The sequence below is a fragment of the Triplophysa rosa genome, linkage group LG11 (genome assembly GCF_024868665.1).
Source record: "Triplophysa rosa linkage group LG11, Trosa_1v2, whole genome shotgun sequence".
NCBI classification, from domain to species: domain Eukaryota; kingdom Metazoa; phylum Chordata; class Actinopteri; order Cypriniformes; family Nemacheilidae; genus Triplophysa; species Triplophysa rosa.
In genome coordinates, this window is record NC_079900.1 from 24,445,137 (window position 1) to 24,453,217 (window position 8,081).

Consider the following 8,081-nt stretch of genomic DNA (forward strand, 5'->3'; position numbering starts at 1 on the left):
TGAAGCCAACGAACAATACCAGCACACACAGTACAGCACGTTTTTTCTGTCGCCATCGTTGTTCTAGAAAACTGATGCGCAGGACGGCAACGTGACGGCGTTAATAATGTGGAAGTATATGGGCTTAACGTTTTATACTTCCTTTTAACTTTTTTTCTTGCTCGTTTGTGGTTTTTATACCGTTCGCAGGTGCACCGTCGCTTCCTACACCATTTTTCGTTAATAGGTTTGTTAAAATATCCTGGTTTTGTTTCTTTGCATACATTTCTAGAGCCTTAAATTGTTATTATAGTTATTTTAAGTGTTTTATTGCTTACAGTTAGTGTGATGTGAAATGGAAAACGTCTTTACATGCCGCTGTGGCTTTTCTTTTAAATCTATAAAAGGTTATGTCGATCATCAGGCATTTCATAGACATGAGGCTAATAACCAATATCCATGTTGTGTGGCTGACTGCAAACGTGTTTTTTTTAAGTACAATGCTTTAAAAACGCATGTTTATCGACACCACAGAAACCCACGTGTGACTCAATTGGACACCATGCATGGACCGTATACATGTGACAACTCAAATTGTCAGAAACAGTGCACGGATATCAAAGATTTGCTTACACATCTTAGGTCACATCTTTCTAAACGTGAGATGGTAAACTGTCCATTTGGTAATTGTAGCAAAACTTTTAAGGTACGGTCATCATTTACATCCCATATTTCCAGGACTCATAAACACACAATAGCAGCGCAAGTGTCCAATACATCTTCTGGAGGGTTGGTGTGTACTGAGCCAGCTTCTGATGTAAATGAAATGGATGCAGGTGGAAATGCAACTCCATCTGAAGATTTGCTAGGAGACACTGACATGAGAGCCATGTACACCAAAAATCTGTGTATGTTTTACATGAAACTGAAGGCAAAACACCTAATTCCTCCATCCACCATACAGATGATTGTTGAAGAAATAAATGGCTTACATGACATTTGCAGTCAGCACACAAAAAACAATTCAAAGAAATACTTAAAGCAAATACAAATGTATCAGACTCTGATGCAGAAGCAGCTTTGAATGGTTTGACAGCTTTGCATTCTTCATGCAGCATTCCTCTTTCAACAGATTATTGCAGAAAGCAGTTTTTCCACAAAAATTTCTCTTATGTGCAACCACAAGCCATTCATCTAGGATCAGACGGTAATAGAAAAGAAAGGTATGTACAGTACATCCCTCTCAAAGAAACTTTAAAAGCTCTATTAAATGATCCTGTGGTGTGGCAGCAATGTGTGAAGACTCAAAATGCCGCTCCTACTGGTGTGTTAACTGATGTGTGTGATGGATCTGTATTCAAAACCAATGATTTGTGTATGCAGTCAGGTATGAGTTTGAAGCTTATTCTGTACCAGGATTCTTTTGAGGTAGTCAACCCTCTTGGCTCAGCAAAGAAAAAGCACAAGATTGTGGGAGTGTACTTTACACTTGCCAACTTTGAGCCATTCTGTCGGTCAAGTGTTGATCACCTTCAGCTTTTGCTTTTGTGCACAGAGCAAGATATGAAATACTTAGGTCAAGAGAAATTGTTTTCAAGAATGCTGTCGGACATGAGAGATTTAGAAGACAATGGTCTAGTCACTTGTTCAAGTCACACTGTATATGCAACTGCCTTGTGCATCGTTGGAGACAATTTGGGACAGCACTGTATTGGTTGTTATGTTGAAAATTTCAGCACTTCCTCTCACTTCTGTAGATTTTGCTTGGTACCCAGAGAGGAAATTGATAATGTAAATGTCAGTTTTCCAGTGAGAACAGTTGAAAACTACAAAGAGGTAGTGCAGCTACTGAAAGACAGTAACGAAAAAACTGTAAATGGAGTGAAGTTTGACTCACTTTTCAATGGCCTTAAGTATTTTCATGTGTGTCAGCCAGGGCTTCCACCATGTATAGGCCATGACTTATTTGAAGGAGTAGTTGCCTATGATCTTTACATTTACCTACAGCACTTCATAAAAGTGAAGAAATGGATGACTTACCAGCAACTCAACCGGCGAATCGGACAGTTCAGGTACCTCGGATCAGATGCTAGCTCGGTTCCTTCAGAAGTCAGTGAACGTGGAAATAAAATTGGTGGGCAGGCTGTCCAGAATTGGTGTTTGCTGAGACTCCTTCCCATCATTATTGGTGACAAAATTGCAGACATTCAGGACCCGGTATGGCAGCTAGTGATAATGCTGAAGGAAGTAGTTGAGCTAGTCTGTTCCCCCATAATATCTGCTGCCCAAGTTAGCTTTCTTCAGGTCCACATTCAAGAGTATCTTGAAACAAGGAAGCATCTGTTTCCCTCTGACAAATTGAAACCAAAGCATCACTACCTCCTCCACTACCCATCACTGACATTGAGGCTTGGCCCACTTGTTCACTTATGGACATTGAGGTTTGAAAGCAAACACTCATATTTCAAGCGATGTGTGAGGAGGACACAAAACTTCACAAATGTTTGCAAGAGTCTTGCGAACAGTCACCAGTTACTTCAATCCTACATGAACTCCAACTCCTTGTTTCCTCCAGTTCTGCAAGTTAAAGACTCCTCCCCTTACCATGCTGAACTGTATAGCAATAAGGTACGCAGTGCTGTTGAGACAGGCTTGGTCAAACCTGACTTTGTGTCCACAGAAATGAACTTCAGGGGAACTCTTTAAAAAAAGGGGTTCTTTCTATGCCTTAACAATGATGAGTCTCTGAAATTTGGACAGATTGAGCTTGTTCTGATGAAAGAAAACAAAGACGTGTATTTACTTGTGACGCCACACTCATCATCCTACATGCCAGAGTATGGGCTCCATAAAATTGGAGAAGCTGCAAGGGATATGGTTTGCATTAATGCTGATCAGTGTCTCGATTTTATCCACTACCAGCATACAGTTTGTTTGCAATGAAAGTAGTATCCCTGAAGCATGATGTTTTAGACCTGTAGTTGTTTCATTTTCAATAATCATTTATTTCTCCTTTTAGCCATGGATGACATAGCCACTCTTATTAAAGAAGCATTACCAACGTGCAGCACACCAGATACACTGCAACCCATTTTGGATGCCCTCCAAAACCTTGGGGTGGAAACAGTTGAAGATATGAAGCTTGTTCAGTTGGACGACCTTGCAGGAGTGCTCAAAACAATTCAAGCAAGGAAGCTTCTTGCACATGTAAACAGTAAGTAAAGCCTAATATGTAATATGTCAGATTGATGATGTTGACACTAGTGGCATTTGGGTCTACCATGGGATTGGAATGAAACCATTTCACCTACTAATCATAGCTCTTGATAGCTCTGTAATGACTTACAGAATGTGTCAGCTAGTCACGAGGTTTAGGCTATTTTTTTTACCTTTAAATGAAATTTTAATTATATTGTTGTAAATATTGATACAGAAGGCTTGTATTTGGAAAATTAAAAACAGATGTAAAAATACTGTACTCGTTTCACAATTTGTACAAAGTTTCTATTTAAACAGTCAAAAGTTAATCTCTTAAAGATTGTAATCAATCTTTTTAACAAAATGTGTCTCTGTGCATTAAGGAGTCTTCACAGCTTTAAGCCACTCAAACATGGAGGAAGATTTCCCAGTCTCACCCCAAACTTTTGCAACACCACCTCGGTTCAGTACAAGCCCAGGCTCAAGCCTGCCTGTTACTTCACAATGCTCATTTTCAACACCAACCTCCTCTCAGTCTGATACTGAAAGCACAAGTTCTGCTACACAATTGAGCAGTGACTGGCACTACAATTTTAAAATCCCTTGGAACATGCTGCCAGCTGTTTTGAGGAAGAAATTGGATAAGCAGGAGCGACCAACAGCCAGGGAAAGGAGAGAAATGATTCGCATAATTTCAGGCGAAATCCTTGCCATTTGTAAAAAACCATCAAAGAAGCACCTCGATCAAATTGCACGAAACATGGTCCTACAAAGTCTTTGAAAGACATGATAGAAGATGAAGTGGTTGGAAGTGGTCATGATTCCATAACAAAACAACTTCAGTGCAGAGTTGACAACTACAAGCGAAATGAAATTCTGAAAAAACGCAACAGTACTCCAGCAAATGACACAAGCACTGATCCTGAAAATAAGAAGAAACGGTTAGACTCTTATGGCTGTATTGTGTATGAGTCTGTGCCTGTGAATATGGATGCACAAATGAAGAAAAAAAAGAGATGCAAGAAATGTTCAAGGAAAATGACAGGAATGAAAAATGTATAAATTCGTTAATCTCTGATACCTTTGTGTCTCAGAGAAGTGACATAACGTCTGGTAAGGACATGCAGGTCCTTAAAGAAGAATGGCCCTGCCTTTTCTCATTTGTTGGCATGAAGAAACACTTCAAACTTTTAACTGGTGTGCACATAAATGAGGCATTTGATGAGGTCATGACAACTAAACTTGCAAGAGTTCTTGACTACTTTCAGTCTCTTCCAGTTGAGAAGTCAGCCATAGCTGCAAAAGACAGATCTGAAATCCAAGCGAGTGGTGGACCCTCTGGGGCAGTGTTGATGCTGCTCTCATACTTCAAAGAAGATCAGACAAAAATGTTTCACATAGTTGACAATACATGCATTGCAGATGAGGTTGAGACTGAACACCTGCCACCCACACCATGCATTATTGTATGTGGTAAGTGAGCGGCAACAGAGTTTGTGTGCCCTACATGCCATAGCCACGTAAAGTAATGGATTTGCCTTTGACTTTTTTCACAGGAACAAGTCCAATATCTGCTGCAGCTTTCATGGTGGCAGCAGACCAGGAGGTGATAATTGACCATTTGATGAGCTTCAGTGATGCACTGGTCAGCTGGGTTCATCTGTTACTACAGTTTCAACATGCACTACCCTGTGGAACTCGGGGCTACGCTGGAGTTTCTTCAAAGGTAAATGTGCCCTAATTCTCTTCAGATTGGGAATGTTTTTGAGTATTTAAAGTGTTAGTTCACCCAAAAATGAGAATTCTGTCATTAATTACTCACCCTCATGGTGTTCCAGGCCCATAAGGCCTTCGTTCATCTTGGGAACACAAATTCTTTCTGAACCATCCGTAGGCAGCAACATCATTTCAACTTTCAAGGCCCAAAATGGTAGTAACGACATTGTTAAAATAGTCCATGTGACAACAGTGGTTCAACCTTAATGTTCTGAAGCGAAGAGAATACTTTTTGTGCACAAAAACAAGTAAGGGAGAATGAACAGGCAGCCGCTTTGCGTCAGGTCCTGATCACACTGTCGGGGCTTATTTCTGCGATTATTTTAACAATGTTGTTACTACTACCTTTCTTGGCCTAGAAAGTAGCTATATCTTGCTGCATATGGATGGTTTAAAATGCTCTCGGATTTCATAAAAAAAAGTCCTTACGGGTTTGAAATGAAGTGAGGGTGAGTAATCAATGAAAGGATTTTTCATTTTTGGGTAAACTAATTCTTTAAGCAAGATTCTTGTGTTTGAATCTGAACTTAATATTATTTTACTGTGAGTTTATATTTTGTTGATATAAAACAGTGTTTGTATTTTGTACTACTCCTTTATCAACAGGTGCATATTTAAGATCAATCCGGACAAGGGCTCTAAAGTTGAGCGTCTCGAAAAAAAGAAGAGCAATGTAGTCAACCCAAAAGTGCTGACCCTCATTAACCACATTTCTGAGAATGAATGGAGTGCTTAATTGGTAAGTTGTTTATTGTCACTTTGCGCATGTTTTACTTTATAAAACATACATAGTACATGCATTTAAAAACATACATAGTACATGCATTTAAAAACATACATAGTACATGCATTTAAAAAACATACATAGTACATTAGGGATGTAACGATTGACGGTGAGCCGGTTGAAAATCGATTATAATGTGTGACAATTCAAACCTAAACGCTGATATTTCTTCAATGCAAAAAAATCCAAGAAAAGCACAGACAGTATTAGTTTGTTTATATTAAAGAAACTTTTTCTATTATTAATTTGTTTTAAAATTGCAGTTTAGTTTTGTTATTTGAAATGAAACATAATTTTATTATACAAAGAAACGTGAAGCATTTAAGAAATAATGCAAGGGAAGTTGGTCATTTCTAATTTGTTTCAAGTCATTTTGTAAAAATAAATTGTGAATAAATCGTGAATAAATCGTATCGTGACATCTGAATCGTGAATCGCATCGCGAGCTGAGTGAATCGTTACATCCCTATAGTACATACATTTAACATGATCATGCCCCTGCAACACTAAAATAACCACCAACTGCTATATCAAGTTAAAACAGACATTATTAAGGGGGAAATGGCATACATTAATAGACAATAATACATTTATTAAACTTGGTAATCATCTTGGTAAGTTGAATGCAGCTCTTAACATCTGTCAACAAATATGTTTTCTAGGTCCAAGGAGGGAACCACAGTTGGCCTGTTTAAGCCAAAGTTCAAGATCCCAGATGTTTTTACAGTTAGTAACTGCACTTTTGATACTTATTTTTTTTTAGGGCAGGTTGTAATATTAGATGAATGATGAATGTTGTTTTGTTTTTAAGTTTTTGTTTTATTAATGCTGTCAAATCGTTAAAATTTAAGTTTTTGTTTACATAATGTGTGTGGTTTGACGGCTAGTTTTTATTGAAGCAAATTTAAAGTTAAATTGTGTAATGTATATGTTGACGTAAACAACTTCTGTTTATAAACTTTCTGTTTATGTTCAATGTAAACACGGCTTTTGATATTAGCTCAATGCCTGTTTTTATGTTGAATAAAAAAGTTTTGAATTGTGTCATTTGTTTTGTTTGTGGATATTGTAGACATTGAAGTCATTGAAAAAATATGGACCACAAAACCTAAGTTAAGAACTTTTGTTTATGTCAGGCATTTTTTTTACCAGGACATAGTTAAACAAGAACACACACACATTTTAATTTGTACAGTAATAATAATTTATATAAATATCAATAGTAATAACAAAAACAACAACAATAGTAATAAAAAGCAGTGATACAGGGCCAAGCCTGCCGCAAGTGCAACTCTGGCAAAACATAAAAGACATAAATAGATGTTCATAATAGATGTGGTTAGGAAATTAAAGAGAATAAAACTGACAAATAATCTTCAAAGTGAGCATTTACTGTGTGTACAAATATTATAATTTGACCCTAAAAACCTCACTTAATATGGAAACCCATTGGCTGAATTCATTTCTGTTAATACATTTTCATATTTCTACAGAAAAAAACTGTAACCTTTTATGTAAATTTACACATTGCTCTGTAAAAATACAGAACAATTCATTTTAATAACAGACAATTGATGTAATACCAATATACAAGCAATAACCTGTAAATTTAACAGCAGAACTTTAAAATACAGCAAATATCTGTAAAACAACGGTATTTCATTGTATAATGAAAAAATGGGAAAATTCTTTAAAAAAAAACAGACCGTAACCTGTAAAATAACTTTTTTTTAACAGTGTAGGCTCAAGGTTGGACACGGTGTAACTGTATGTGAAGTCAATCTGAACGTGTTGATTGGCTGGGAGGGCTGGTGAGAGATTTTGAGTCATGAAGACACAGAGGGAGCAACAGTGTTGGGAAACCATCTCTGATGAGGCATCATGCTTCTGTTACCTCAGAGAGAAGACAGAGCAGCAATAAATGAAAGTGAACCTCACAAACTGTGGGCAGCAACCTTCTCTACACTCTTAAAAATAAGGGTGCCTAAAAGGTTCTTCACAGCGATTGCCATAGAAGAACCATTTTTGGTTCCATCAAAGAAGCATTCAGTCAAAGGTTCTTTAAAGAACCATCTCTTTCTTACTTTTTTATAATCTGAAGAACCTTTTTTCTTTGTGGAACTGCTATCTGGTCCAGGCTAGTTTATGCCAAATTGATGCTGGCCTAGCTGCTGGTGAAGCTGGTTGAGCAATGACGGCTGGTTTAGCTAGTAAGGATCCTAAAAGGGTAGACATGGTGTTACCCCTTAGTGTCAGATGCGCATATGTATGATGTAATTTTGTGTAATCACTTGCTTGAAGCATTTTTCACACAAAATAGTATATGTAAGTCATGTAGCAACAG

The 8,081-nt window shown here is 37.5% G+C and overlaps 1 long non-coding RNA gene across 1 annotated transcript; it reads left to right on the forward strand.

Annotated features, from left to right (window-relative positions):
• The first annotated feature begins 4,475 nt into the window (after positions 1 to 4,475).
• On the forward strand, positions 4,476 to 6,455 carry LOC130561494 (uncharacterized). Its single transcript, XR_008963841.1, has 4 exons — positions 4,476 to 4,650; positions 4,734 to 4,903; positions 5,560 to 5,692; positions 6,400 to 6,455. It is a non-coding gene; the product is annotated as an uncharacterized LOC130561494 (long non-coding RNA).
• Positions 6,456 to 8,081: the final 1,626 nt, after the last annotated feature.